The sequence below is a fragment of the Oryzias latipes genome, chromosome 24, assembly GCF_053564925.1.
Source record: "Oryzias latipes strain Hd-rR chromosome 24, Olatipes_Hd-rR_3.1".
NCBI classification, from domain to species: domain Eukaryota; kingdom Metazoa; phylum Chordata; class Actinopteri; order Beloniformes; family Adrianichthyidae; genus Oryzias; species Oryzias latipes.
Genome location: NC_136260.1, coordinates 23,418,613 through 23,433,619, shown reverse-complemented (window position 1 = coordinate 23,433,619; position 15,007 = coordinate 23,418,613). Strand labels below are relative to the sequence as shown.

The 15,007-nt window shown below is 39.1% G+C and overlaps 1 long non-coding RNA gene across 3 annotated transcripts in view; it reads left to right on the top strand.

Annotated features, from left to right (window-relative positions):
- Positions 1-12,534, top strand: part of LOC144990148 (uncharacterized) — a 47,161-nt gene extending 34,627 nt beyond the window's left edge. The window contains exons 2-4 of one of the 3 annotated variants that reach the window (XR_013654116.1): positions 10,874-11,025; positions 11,331-12,298; positions 12,394-12,534. This is a non-coding gene — a long non-coding RNA (uncharacterized LOC144990148). Of the gene's footprint in view, positions 1-10,873; positions 11,026-11,330; positions 12,362-12,393 lie in introns of those variants that run through there. The other 2 variants (XR_013654115.1, XR_013654113.1) reach the window with 2 other exon arrangements.
- Positions 12,535-15,007: the final 2,473 nt, after the last annotated feature.

Below are 15,007 nucleotides of genomic sequence, written 5' to 3'. Positions count from 1 at the left end.
TGTGCTGTTTTCACTTTATTTATGCTCAACTTTGATTATTTCCTTATGTACTTTTGCCAATTTTTCCCCTTTAAGTTTCATTTTCATTCAGCAGTACAGCATCAAACCTGCATTTCCTTCTGGAAATGCGGCTCCTTCTAGTTTTCCTTACTTTCATTGAAACTCTTACCAATACAGTCTGTTTATGGAGCATTCGTCCAAAATCTACGATAGGCTTTTGAATCTTTCAAAGTACTTTGAAGAACATTTACGGCTGACATAAAATAATCTTTTACCAGGTGCGCTGACCCAGAATCCTGTGCAGTTTTGTGTTTGTAGCTGTTGATTTTGTGCAGAGTTCACCCGCCCTCAGCAGGAGCGTGCACAGCCTGAAGGAACCATTTGTACAAAAAACCGACGCCTTGACGTCCGCTTTTAGTTACAGATTAGAATGTATCGGTCCATATTTCCATCCTAAATCCTGAACAGTCAAACATTTCTGAGTTTTGTGTTAAACTTAGTGGTCAAGCGTCTCATTTTCAGAAATCAATTTGAAAGTAAACTTGTTTTTGGAAGCATCCCGGTTGTCTTTGTTTCCTCTTCCTCCAGTCGCTGTGATGGGATTTTAGTGATCAAATGAATGATAAAGTCTTTGATATTTACACCTTTTTCAAACTTTTCTTTTCTGTTAGCAGACCCAACGCTGCTCCAAAAACAAATCAGTAAATTGTTCCTGTCTGCATGTTCTTTGAAATATGATGTACCAGATGATTATTTTTTACTTTCTTTGCTTTTAAAGTTAATTTGACACCCCCCCCCCCCCCCCCCCCCCCCCCCCGTTTGCTCTTTTTGGGCAGCAGAAAAAAATAAAAATGATAAAAATGTAAATAGAAAAACACATTTTTCTATAGATAAAAACAGATTTTACATGAAATATGGGAAACAGAGCAGTTCTGTTTTGGAAAGCTTGATCCAGATGAAACAAGGAAGATGAGCAGAACAAGTAAAAGACAGTAAAGAAGATTAAAATGGTTCAATTCTTCTGTTCAGATTTCTGACTCCATGTTCTGGTCTCTGATGATCCCACCAGCTTTAGGTTTGCTTCCTGTTGGCTTGATTGCCTCTAAATTTACTTAAGTTTGTGGTTTCAGTCACTTTCCTAGAATGAATAACTGAAATGCATTCATGCAGAAAACTGTTCATGCTTGCAAAGCTGTTCAAATGTGTTTTAAAAACAAAACAAAAAACAGATCAAATTGTTAGCAAGTTCACTTTTTTTTTAAATTTATTTTTGCCAAATTGATGTTATTTACTAGTTTTTTTTCTTTAAAATTCACTTAAGAAATATTGTTAAACTGCTTAAAACCTGATCAGAATATTGTTTTATTCAGAATTTGCTCTCAGTTTAAATGAGGTCACTGAATTGAATCTGAAACCAGAAAAAAAGGTCACAACAGCAACAACTGCTGTGTTGTCAGTGTTGTCAGTATTGAGCAGAAGATGTTCACACATCCATCAGTTATTTCAGCTTTTTTCTATTTGTTTGTTTCCTCCAGGCAGAGTTCTTGGTTTGACTTTTTTGGCCTCCATATTTTTCCTTAAATTAGTCTATTGTGACGACTGGATTTTGACTTTTTTTTTGGATTTCCTACTGAGATTTGTGATTATCGGCTGTTTGCATAAACAAACCCTTTTAAAGCTGATTAAATACCCGAGGATGAATTTATTCTGTGAGTTTTATGGATTGGTAAAAACGTTTCTGCTTGATGGAAACAATCAAAAGCTCCACAGAAGCATATTTGGATGACATGTAGATGTAAATTTGAACATCTGTACTCTGTTTAAATAAAATTTGCCTCCAACAACAGCACCGACCACCAATCAAAGCAGGTTTTGGATGAAGGATTTGCATTTTTGGGGTTTGTTTTTCTTTGATGAAACCCTGTAAAATGACAGTCTTTGAACTGTAAAAGTGTAAACAGTTATTTAACATTTTGTCGTTCTAGTTTTGAATCGCCGGCCGCAGCAACTGACCGCCAAACGGAAAACACTGACACTTTTTATGCAGATTCTGCTTGGCAGCGGCGCATGAAAACACGCCTCAGCCGTGCTGGCAGCCCGCATCAAATCATGCAAGTTGAAGCATCTAATCATCCGTGCAAATGTTTGCCAGTCACCGATTAAAAGTGAAGTTTTTCTCTTTACTAACGTAAAAACCTAAAACTGAAAGCTCAAGGGATTTGATTGACATCTGTACAGCGACCCGCCTTTGTGGTTAAAGGAATCAGTCGCCGTTTTTCATGAGAATTCTGCTCCTCAGAGGCACAAATGAAATTTTTAATCTGTGCGGACGCTGCAAAAATGCAGTCTATATAAGTAGAGAATAGAAAATGAATAAATATGCACAAGGACATCCTTTTCTGCAGGGTGGGGGGAACTCTTCCATCTGTTTCCTCCAGGCTCACATCCTTCTTGCATCCTCTAAATATTTACTCGCTGCACTGACAGAGAAATCGGACTCCCTGTGAGGCACGGAGGGCGTCAGCAATTAGGCAACGGTGATTACTTTTCACCCATTGTGGTTAAAATGACATGAAATAGTACCGATGGCCGAGATTTGCAGGCAAAATGCCTCTGTGGTCTGGGATTTCAGAAGATGTTTTATGTCTAGAATGAGGCCAAGATGAAGGTGAAGATGCAAACAGAAGCAAAGGCTGCGTCTGACAGACATCTTTATTTAACCCTCCCACCCCAATTCACAATTCCCTTTGTTCAGTTGGGTCTCATCATTTTATTTTATTTATTATTATTTATTATTTTGACTCATTAAAAGGGGACAGAAAATCGAAATATAAAAGTTTTACAATTTTTACCGGATAATTATTAATGATTGGGAGGATCTGGAAAAAAAAGAAAAGATTTCACACAATTGTCCAGTAAAAACTGTGACTTTGTTCATCCTTAATTCATCTAAATAATTTCCCAAAATGTCAAATAAAGAACACAATTGGCAAATAAAAGATAAATGAAAATGTTCTTACTTCTAAATCTACTGACCTCAATGTGGTTTTTCATATTAACACATTGCTTTTGCGTTTCTAATGAGCTTTTATGAAAAAAAGTTTGACTTTTGTCAAAAAAACAAAAATAAAATAAAAATCATTAATAGCTGATTAATCAAAACAAAAAACAGGTAAATTTGTAGATTTTGTTTTTTACGTTCAATTCCAGATTTTTTAATGAAATGTTTTAAATTCTTTGATTTTTACACAATAGGTTATGTCTACAACTGTTTAATTGACCTTTGACCTTTGGAGGAGTCTGCCATCTTGAATTTAAAAAGAAAAATCTTTAACACCTTTAACACAGAGAAACTCCCCCAGGTATTTTGATCCATCGCCTCCCAACTCCCATTAGGTACCTACTTGGTGGGGAAAAATGTTGGATTTAAAAGTTTGTAGATGTTGAACGGCGTTACCATGGCAACCACTGGCATGTTTTTTCACAAAGAAAATTCTGACATTTTAATCCATGAATCCCAGACTCAAGCTGAACAAAAAATTATAACACACAATAAGAAGATATCAGGAATGTGGGCGTGGTCTGTTGGCGAGGAAAAAAAGTCACAGCGACCTGTTCGTCACCCCCAGGTGACCAAAGAATGAAATGGTTGCTATGGAGATAAAATCAACCTGTGTCTGCGCTTAAACGCTCTTTAGCTCAAGGTGGACGATTTTTTTTGCCATATTTCTGACATGCAGATTTTGGGTGGGAGGGGCCAATTTTGCTCTGAAAGACTTTATGAATTGGAAGAAGTCTTTGAAGTTCATGTGGCTTAAAAAAACGGCTCCAGTTTCAACAACATTTATCCTCCTCGTTTCTGGTTTCACTTTCATTCAGTGATTGCATCAGGAACTGATTCTGCCGGCGGTTCGTCTTTGGTTTTGCCTCTGAGGGGCGCCATGCGTGAAAACAAACCAAACCAGACGAAGGTGTGGAAGTTGCCCACCGCTTCGGCCGAAAGGCGGGTTTTTGACGACCAGGAGATCGCGGCACAATAATCAAACCCGGAGGCTGCATTCCGGTAAACGTTACACCAAACGGTGAAACAGCGAACCACACGGGCAGCTTTTAGACGTCTAAAAAAACCTTTTCTTCATTTTCCCCTGCTCCAAACACGTGTCCCCTATAAGGAAACCATTCCAAGGATTATCCAGTCCACAGAAAATGTTAAAGGCAGTTTGTTTTTCTAGTCTTTTCCAATTTAAGTATTTAGGTCAAAGTGGATTTGCATGAACATTCCTGCTCATTTCAGAAAGACAATTAATTCTTGGGGTAATAGTATTGAAATTCATTGCATGTCAGCGATTATTTACTCTGTGAAATGCCTCCGTCTTCCTCTTTTAATCGGATCACAATTAACGCCGTCTGCTTTATTTGGGTTGAGCTCTGCATGGCCTCCTGCGTCTGCTGGTCCGACATCAAAGACGGGAGCGGCGTGCTGCGTGCAGAAGGCCACCCGCCTGCAGAGATGGCTCCTTGTAGTGTTGGAGGAAGTTAATCTTTGGTAATGACGGATAAAACTGGAGCTCCGGGCTTGTCGTTCCCTACAAGGTGAAGAGGAGCGCATCAGGGACAGTGATGGAGGAGCAGCACGGCTTTTTTCTTTCTCCTGGCAGAGTTTGTGCCCTTGAGTTATCATTATACAGCTGTTTGGCAGCAAATGCACCTTTTGACCGTAAATTGGTAATAACAATAGACGCTCTTCTACCAGGCGGTTGGTTTTTGTTGTTGTTTTTTTTTTTTTTTTACAAGTGTTCTGGTTCAGATAGTATTAATGCTCAGATTTATTTAAGAGAATGTATTTTTGGACAAAAGAACACAGTTATGGACAGAACTGATTCAGAAAAAACAGTATTATTGTATTATTGTTTGCTGCAGGAAGAAAAAAAAATCACTCTTTACATGTTTTGAAGGTCAGAAATACGTTTTCTAGTGCACTTCATTTTCTCAGGAAAATACTTTTATTCTTCTCTATTTGTGCCGTTTCAGTGACTCAGATGTTCCAAATTTAACTTTATTAATCTTAAAATTATTAGCCAATTTAAATTTTGTGCACAAAAGTTCCTAATTTCCCCCAAAACCTTGAAGAAATGTCATTTTTATGGAAAATCTCAAAAGCCTGATCGAGCCATTTAAATTCCTAACATCAAACTATTCAAATCATTAAGAGTCAGAGGTTATTTTTCCATTCAAAATGCGTTCTTTTACTTTTGTACTTTTGTTGACTTTTTTTATAAAGTCAAGGTCTTTCGATTAACTTCTGAAAAAGTGATCAAATTTAAAAGCTTTCTGGGAGCATTTTTCTGTGTTCTGGGATCTGAGCATAAAATAAACATCATTATAGAATAAATATTGCAACAAAAGCACCACATTTATTTGTGTATTTGGAAATGTCACCCAAAAGGTAGAGGTCTTCATTTCTTGTGCTGCACAGCCGCATCGCTGAGTCCTGTGCTCTTTGTGCCACAGCCTCTCCAGCCAAACATTTCCGGTTCTTTCTTATTAACGTCTCGCAGACAGCAGACGTAGCAGACGTCTGTTATGTGATGTTTTTACTGCTTTTTTAATGATTGGTGCTGCTCGGCGGTTTTGAGGTTTTATCGTCCGCCTCGTCTCGGGTCATGAAGCTGGAGCCTAAAATGCTGTTCCGAGATGAAAGAGATGATGGTTTTCAGACAAAAATAAAACAATAATTGCTCCTCAATAACTTACATTTCCCACCGTTCAGGTTTGGGATCCGAATGATCAAACAGTTTGGAGTCTGTTTCCACTTAAAATTGTGTTTTATTTTTACTACAAATACCACATAAAAAAAGACTTCCTGCGTGTAAAAAAACACGGACTGTGTCGCCCACAGGTGTAAAGTGTTTCTTTGCAGTGACGCTTTAGAAACGCCGGGACAAACGTCACGCCCACCTTTGTGCCCCTCGATAGACAAAAGTGACAAACAGCTTTACATAAACGTAGGTAAAGCTGTGCATCCATCCATTTTCTTAGCCCCGCTGTAGGCCTTTCGGGGTCACAGGGTTGTCCCGACTGCTGCTGGGCGAAGGCGGAGCCACACCCTAGGACAGGTCGCCTGTCTGTCGCAGGGCCAAATGCTTTGCAATTTTCAAATATACAAAGCCACCAACATTGAATTCCTACAAACACCAATGTGAAAGATGCAAGAAAAGAAAGTTTCATTTAAGATCGAACCCTGAAAAATCATCCAGCGTCTACATGAAGTGGTTTCACTACAGCTTCATCCAAACCTGAGGAGAAAAAATGCTCCAAAGGGCTTCAGCTTCAGACCTCTTCTGAACATGAAGCCCTCAGTTTGTCTTTGACCAACTGCTGGAACCACCTTTTACACTTCAGCATCATAACCGAGTTGAATTCTTAAGTTGGTTTTGAACTGCATTTATTACTTTCTGCGTTTGTCTTGTAAAACAATATTGCTTTTGCTTCAATAAGCTTAATGATGAAACGAAAAACAAACTTTTTCAACCAACCAATCATCTGTAATCTAACACTTTGATGTATGTTTGGTGCAACAGAGGATTTTATTACAGGTTAGATTCCCCTAAAAATCCCCTGAAGACGATCACAAATCATTTAAAAATGCACAAATATTACAAATTTGAGTTGGATTTCCAACATTTTTATTTAACATGGCTGTTATTTGGTTTTTTTTACAGCAGTGTCCCATTTTTAGTACATTGTGGGGGGAAAATGTATGCTGTCTCATGGCCAGCTAATGGTGCCATTATCCAGGACAGGATGTCCAGGTCTGGTGAAGGTTTGGAGCCTACAGGAGCTCATTTCAACCCATTAAAATCTCTGCTGCCTGTCGGGAGGATTTCCTTCTCCTCCACTTTCAGAGGACCAGATTGGATTCAGTTATACATATTTTCTGGAAATGCCAGTTTGGTATGTTAGCTCCTCTCTAAACGACCATTAATGTCTCAAAGAGATATGTGTTCCATATTTACAGATATTTCAAAGGTCAAGAACTTGAATTTAGGAAAAACAAACTTTTCTGTGGAATTCGATGCAGGGAAACCAAACAGGAGCAGCGAAAGTTGAGTTTTCATTTCCCATCAGAGCTTTAGGGCCGAGTGATTACATTTAAATATGCACGTGTGAATTCTGAGACCGGAAGAGGCCACGTTTGAAGTGGTAAAGAACAGCTGAGAGGTTACATTGAACATTGGATGGTTAAAAAACAAACTAAATGAGGAAGATGCCAAAGATGGCAGAAACTTTTACTAAGTAATATTGCACTTCACCCTTCTATGGAAGCGTTTCTGTAGCATAACTTAGGATAAAAGTCAATGCTAGCATTGCTTTTTCATTTTCAGAATGAAGCTGCATTCGTTGACTCAAAATTAAATGAAAAAGCAATCCGCCAAACCGCTTTTTCATTTTCGGCTCCCCTTACGATGCAGCCGCTTCTCTCTACGACCCCAAAACCTGCAGAATCAATGCGGGTCACCTCCCTGTACGGGTGACTAAGACTTTAGCCTTGAACAGACTTGGTGACAACGTGTAACTTTGACCATTCCTCTGATTGTTTAGCGACTGACTTTAGCCACATATTTTTTTCTTTCCCGTAAAATGATGTATAAAATACCAACTAGTGAAACAACATCAAGTTGTGCAGCTTTTAATAACTTTATGACATCACAGTCTCTCCCCTCACAGGCCAACAGCGCCTTCTCTCTACCTCCTATGAAGCACGCTTCAGCAGTCTTATCAAATTTTCCAGTTTGAACATCAGACTCCGTCTTTCTTCTCCTCCTCCTTTTGTTTTTTGCTTTGGGAGGACACACAGGCTGGGTTTAGAGCTTACCTTACCTGAAGGATAATGGATTTCCTTTTCCCACATCAGCTCTCCGGGTAACAGCCATTTCAGATCTTTGCTGAATCTTTTGATGGAAGTCAAAAGGTGTGAAATTTCTATGGCGATGCATCAGCTGCACAGAAGACCTTATTCAGCAGGGAAGCGCCGGCCTGTTTACGGAATACTGATGTTGTGGGAATGCGTTTCACCCCGCAAAAGGTGGTCAGGGTTTGTCCACCACCTGCTGTCGTTGCTGTGCTGAGCCGAGGGCATCAGAATCAGAATCAGCTTTATTGGCCAAGTCCAGTCGAAGGAGTTTGGCTTTGATGGTTCTTACGCATCGTCTTGTGATATTTTCTTTTTGATTTAATGTCCGGATTCTTTTTCTTAGTTCCCTTATCGTTCTGTCATTTCAAACGCTTTTATCGTGATCTAATGTCCTGCTTTATAATAATCAACAATGTTTGATGTCCATCTTTTTAATACAACTGCAGCTTTTTTCTTTTTTATGAATTTCTTTCTTTTTTTTATAGTATATCAGAATCATTTCTTAATAAACCCTGAAACAACAAAAAACAGTTTTTTTTCTACAAATAAAACTCTTTTTCCTGCAAAAATCACAATTTTTAATGTTTTATAATACAGATCAGATGTGTAGAGACAAAATAGAAAAGAGTAAATACTAAAACAAAGCAAAGACGAGGTAAAAAGAAAAAACAAATGTTTAAAAAAATAAGGCAAACCCCCACTAAACTACAATTAATGCTCCAAGAATTTATTCCAATCACAATTATTTATCATAACTGTCTTTCGTTTGCTTGAAACCAAAAAATTCAGAGCAAATCACTTTTTTGAAACGTTAATGTTAAATTCTGATTGATGAATGATGATGATGTGCAAATGCCTTGAGTTCGTAGTAAAGGTTTGGAACATTTAGCTTAAAATTCAGAGCAGATGAATAAATGATCAAAGTCATGTTTGTGCCATAGAAAATACGCTCCCCATTATTATAATTAAACTCCTGCCGCTCTGCAGAAACTATGTCCAAGAAATTGACACAGCAAGCCAAACTAAAAGACTGGAAACGCATCAAACAGATGATGGGGGTGGGACTCAAAGAGTCCATGAACTGTGGGTAATTGACCAAACCAAAAGACAGGAATTGGTGGACGTCCATAGCTTCAGCTTCCTGCTTAGCCACAAATGTTGGGCTGACAGGAGACTCTGAATTGTCCCTAAGAGTGAGCTTAAATGTATGGAGTGGCTCTTCTGTGTGTGTGTGACCAGTGATGGACTGAAGATCTGTCACCTGCTCACAGATGGATGGCCCTCTGCTCTGCTTTGCTTTATCCCGTGACGGTTTAAAAAGAAAACAAAGCAGCAGAAGCCGGACTGTTTATTCAACCATGTCCAAAAAACACGTCTGCCGTTTCAAACCAAACACGTTTAAACTCAAAGTGACTTCTTTGAAGGGATTCATTTGGTTTTAAACTCATTGAATTGTACTGGATTTGCTCACAGAGTGCAGATGGTTTCAAGCTCCTTTTAATTTTCTTTAAATCCTCCTGTTTCAGCACCAGCTACTGACCTCCACTCTGCAGCTTGTTAACCGGCCGGGAGTCCTTCATCAAACCTCCTGGGCCGTATTTTATCAGGACTTTTCCATCGCTGAAACTCAAACAGCAAAGCCTTAGTAGCCGTACTCTCCATGCAGCTGGATCTTCCCATGTTAGTTTCCGGAAAAAGCCAGACAGAAAATAAGATTAAAAGAAGGTGGAAATTCATTTTTCATCAGAGGTGCTAAACAGAAGATAAAAAACGGACGGAGGAGTCCTGCTCGCACGCTGAGCAGCAACACTGATTATTAAAGCAACACTGCTTTAATAGACTTTAACCACATCTGTGACATGCATTGACATCATGTTATTATTGTCTTCCTATGACCTGTTTTTACTGAAGATCACACATTTTGGGTTAATATTACTTTATTAACCCTGGAGAACCCAACAACTATTTTATTTAGGGCTTCCAAAGGTAATTAGATACATTTGTTTTTTTATTTTTCAGTTTGGTAAGCAATTAACAGCAGCCAAAAAATACAGACCACACAAAAAAAACCAAAAAAAAAACAAATTAGTTAAAATAAAACAAGGCAGGGACAAGTTTGACTCTGTGGATTTACCAGGGTTGACTATTAAACAGCCTCCAAGTTAAGTTTTAGAAAATTAGCTGCCATCCAATCTTTCACATGAGTAAGAAGATTTATTTTTTCTCACAGAGATCTAAGTCATCTGGAGACATAGTCATATAGAGCTGAGTGTCATCGGCATTGCTGTGGAAGTCTCTGCCACGTCTCCTGATAACATTACCGAGGGGCAGCGTATAAAGAATGGGGCCTAAAAAGGATTCTTGGGGTATTCCACAGGTCAGGATATGAGTTTTAGAATTGGATTCATTAAAATCAATAAACATGTTTCTATCTGTAAGTTAGGATATAAACTAGCTAAAAACTGTAAAACGCCTTATGGTGATTGATGCAACTCGGATTAAAATCGTTAATTTAATAGATTTAAAAGTATTCTTTGTGGTATTTCATGTTGTTCAATTTGTTCATTTGAGGGTCAGTGAAAGAAAAATCTACATCAGACTGTTTCAGTGACTCCATCACTACTATCCTCAATCTTTACGCCAGTAACTGCGAAGCCTTTAATTGATAGAATGTCTCCTGATAGTTTCCTTACTGTTTGTAGCTCTTCACATTTTTAAAGCAGAACAGAATCTTAACAGAAACACAACAACAGCTTCCAGCTTTGAAGCTTTTGAAATAAAATTAAAATAAAATGTGGCTGAAAAATAAATCAAAATAAAAAGTTTATTCTTTTGGGCTAAAATCCAGAGCCTGATGGTGAAGAACCTTCATTTAAGTGTATCTGTCTTAACCCATGTGTGACTTCGGGGAGGTTTTTTTTCCCCACTGACTGCATGCACCTGTTTTCCTTCCCCCAGAATGCAGCAGCAGCCTCACAGGATGTCAGAGTTGATTCATATTAACGCTTGAGCTGCTTCAATTAATCCCTCTGACGCCAGCGAACACGCCAAGCAACACTTTTAACATCAGTGAGGAGAAAGTGCTGCGGGGAGACGCTGAGGAGTCGCTGGTAATGAAATTTGAGTCACTCCACTGTTTGGGTCGGTGGACAAACACAGGAGAAAGATGTTGTCCTGCATCCTTCTGCTGATAATCAACAAGAAGAACAGTTAAACAAATGTGGATGTATGAAGTCATTTCAGCTGCCAACACCTCAAAGGGTTTTCCTCTTTAATGAGCAGCCGATATTTGCTGCTCCATTACCTCCTCTTAAGGTTTCTTCCTTCCTGCCTTGTGTGTAAATGGAAGATTTACTGCTTGTAATGGTATTCAAACTGCTTCTTCATCTCTGACAAATTGCCTCTTCACATCCAGTTGACAAGGCTTCTCTGTTTTCCTTGGATCACACCTTGAGCGTGGAAGAGGAAGTGAATTATTCAGCAGAACAAGGTAGGAAGGAGTCCCAGCAGTTCATCACTGTCCACATCAAGGGCGATCATTTCACACACGTCTAATTTACAGCAAAATCTGACCCCACTTTAGATCAACTAATGCAAAAGGAGATCCAACTGTTATCTTGTGAAAACAAAAATCTTGTAGCAACACAGACTGTGACCATAAACTCTGGGGAAACCAGCACAAATAGGATCTTTTTCATCTGCTCCTGATTCACAGCGATTTGAATAAGGAGTAGTTGCCTTCAAATTAGATTTTAACCGTTTATGTTATAACACTTAAACACCGGATGGTGGCGGCAACACCGAAATAACACCCGCTTCCTTGACGTACCGTGAATCTCCAACAGTTTACACGATCAGCTGATTGTGACGTGGATAAAGCAGCTTTTAATATCAGCTATGCACCAATATAACGTAAAGAACAGAACGTTGCACTGATCTATCATAAAGCTGTGCACAGATGTAGCATAGTGCTGCATAGAAGCACATAGCTGCTTTTCTCCCCTTCAGAATCAGCTGGAATCCCATTGATTGCTTAAATGGTTTAAGTTTTACGATAATTAAATGATAACTGGAGCTAGAGCTCCGGCGTTGAGGGTTATATTGAAACAGGAAGTCCAGACGGAGTTTCAACACAAAGTTCTGCGTGAGACAAACGACCGTCAGGATGGACGGACATTCATTCCTTCTTAACACCAGAATTCCATATTCAGATCATTGTCCACTTCAAATCCACTCCCAGCTGTCAAAAGGTCAAAGGTGAGGTGGACCGTGACGAGACTCGCTTCCCAAAAGGTTAACGTGCACACCCCAACATCCCATCCACACCCGCAAACTCCAGATGACTCGTTAAGTGACTGACAGGTCTGCAGGAGCCTCCGAAAAGTTTGTTGCCGTGACTTTTAGTTATACATTTGGAAGGAGAGATGTGCCAAAGGACCAGACCTTCACTCCTCCTCTTCCTCCTCCTTTCTCCACAGCCATGACTCCCACGCCGCCCCATGCAGCGTGGAAACGAGGAACGTCAGCCTGTAAACACAGACTGCAGTAAACAGGAGCTTACAAGCAAACGGCATCAGTGGTTAGAGAGGCTCTAAGGACGACAGCATGATGGGATGGAGATGCAGTGAAAGTGCTTCAGTCGGAACATTTGAGCTGATGGTTCCACTGCGTAGCAGCAGAAAGATGACTGAACATGAGAGGAAAGGGCTTCTACTGATGATCTTTATCTTTTTAATTACCTTTAGAGAAACCATTCTGGTTACTTTGAGCCCCAAATATATAAAATAAACAATTAACCTACCTGCAACTTTAGGAAAAAGAAGTTTTGTTCTTTTTAGAGCTTAAAAAAAGGGTTATATTATTTCCACATATCAAATACCAAAATGATTACAGATTATGTCTCCCCAGCAGGAGGGCACATGTTCTGGTTCATTTTTAATTATTTTGCAGATTTTCTTTAAAAACAAAAATCACAATTGTACCAAGTTCAAGTCTGATTAACTGGTTAGAAATGCAATAAAGACAGAATATCTTCTTTAAGACGCCTTCATGTGAATCTACCAGATTTTCAGTTGTAACATTCTTTGTAATTTGTTAAATTGTTTTTTTTTTTTTTTTTTTTGGAGAGTATTCTCTGGCAGGTGACAGAAAACTCACCTGAGTTCTTTCACAGCTGGAGAAAAAGGCTTAGATTGATTTGCAAGTGAACCCTGGGGTTAATTCACTGACAGGTTGATGGAAAAAATGACATTCCAGAAGCTAAAGTGAGTCGCGCTTTATGAATATGAAAACCTAGACATGTTTACCATGTTCTTCTGGTATTTTTCTGATGATGGAGGATAGATCTGCACAATAAGACTCATGAAATGCGATGTCAGTGATCCATGTTGCGATGACGATATAAGTTGTGATACATGAATAAATAGCAAAACAACCAAAAACATCATTTCCATTTCACTGCAACTCTTTCAGTAAGAGTTAACCCTCGTCTACGTCGGAGGCGAGCATCTAACATCAAAGGGCTCCATCCTATTGGTCGACAACTTGAGGGCGTACATCTGATTGGTCAAATGCATAAAGGGATTTATTTGATTGGTTTAACTGCCGTAAGATTGTTTTCAGCACATTTAAGGTAACTATTCATCACAATGTTCTCCTTCTTTTGCGATATGCGTTTTGCACAGCTTGATATCACGATAATGATAAATTTGCGATTATGGAAGAAAAGGCGGGGCAAACAATTGTAACAGTTGTTGGAACACACCACCTTGGAACGGTGGTCACCTGCCACTCAAATGAATTCTCACTGACTGTACATTTGATCTCATATATGAAATAAAGCGATGAGGTTCATAAAACTCAACCACCTCACCTCTGAACTATCCTGGCTCCAGTAGTTTTTGTTGGGTAACCTGCTTCCGTTTTCCATAATGTCCTAAACGTAAACCTCTGGCTCCTGTATTCTTTATGGAAATGTGGCCACATGGTAAAGCTTACGAGCAAAGAGGAATGAAAACTTGTAGAAAGTTCCAAAGGTTGAGCTTTAATCCGTGTTTTTTCTCTGTTTTTCCTTCTGTTAAAACATCTGCCGTTTGTTTTAATCACCTTCTGTTCCGTTAAAGAAATGTGAACAGCATGAAACAGCTGATCACTGATCATCTCCACTCTTAATTAAATTCTGAAAGGCTGGTTTTCCTGACCAGCTATTGTTTATTCCTGACCTGAAGGGCTGCTGGGGATTAGAACGCGGCCGGGCATCAAACCCACGGACAGTGGTGCTTCAATAAGTCATTTTTGATGGCCTTTTTTACTTTTTCCACCTTGCACTCATTTTGGGGCAAGTGTAGCTGCTCATTTCCTTAACTAAATGAGCAGCTTCCTTTTTAGTGCCTCATTTCAATGAGAAGAATTTTAGTCTATGAATTATTTTGGTTTTAATTTACCTCTAGAACACATTTTATGATGCTTTTATGGAGCCCATAAATAGAAAACAAGTATTTGACGTAACTAAAATCCAACTTTTCCAGAAAACGCTTAAACTGTTACGGTGAGTAAACAAGTGAAGATTTATGGAAAACGTCACTTAGAGGTGAGTAAAATTAACCCTTGTGCTGTCTTAGATGACCCCCCCCTTCCATTTACGTGTTCTCCCTACCATGACAAAGGTGGATAAAGGTGGAAAGATTTCATGTAATCCATGGACACCAGTGAAGATCACAAATCATTGAGGAAAAAGGTTCAGAGCTCTGTCTAGTGCAGGGTTCACCAACCTTTTTGAGACCGAGGGCTATTTCATGGGCACCAAGTGGTATGAAGGGCGCCACTAAAAACCTCCTAGCCCCCCCCCCCAAAAAAAAAACAACACAATTTGAGGACTTCCTTTTGTGCCCTATTTTTATTTGCTCATTTTACACACAAAAACATGCATGAATTTTCTAGACTCGTATTACAGGGGGGGTCAAACTCAGTTGCAGAGGGAGCCTAATTTCAAAACAGACTTTAGGTTGCAGCCGAACAAGATAAATATTTATTGAACACACTAAAGCTAAACTTTTAAACCTTTGTAACTTTAACTTAATTTTAACTTTTTAA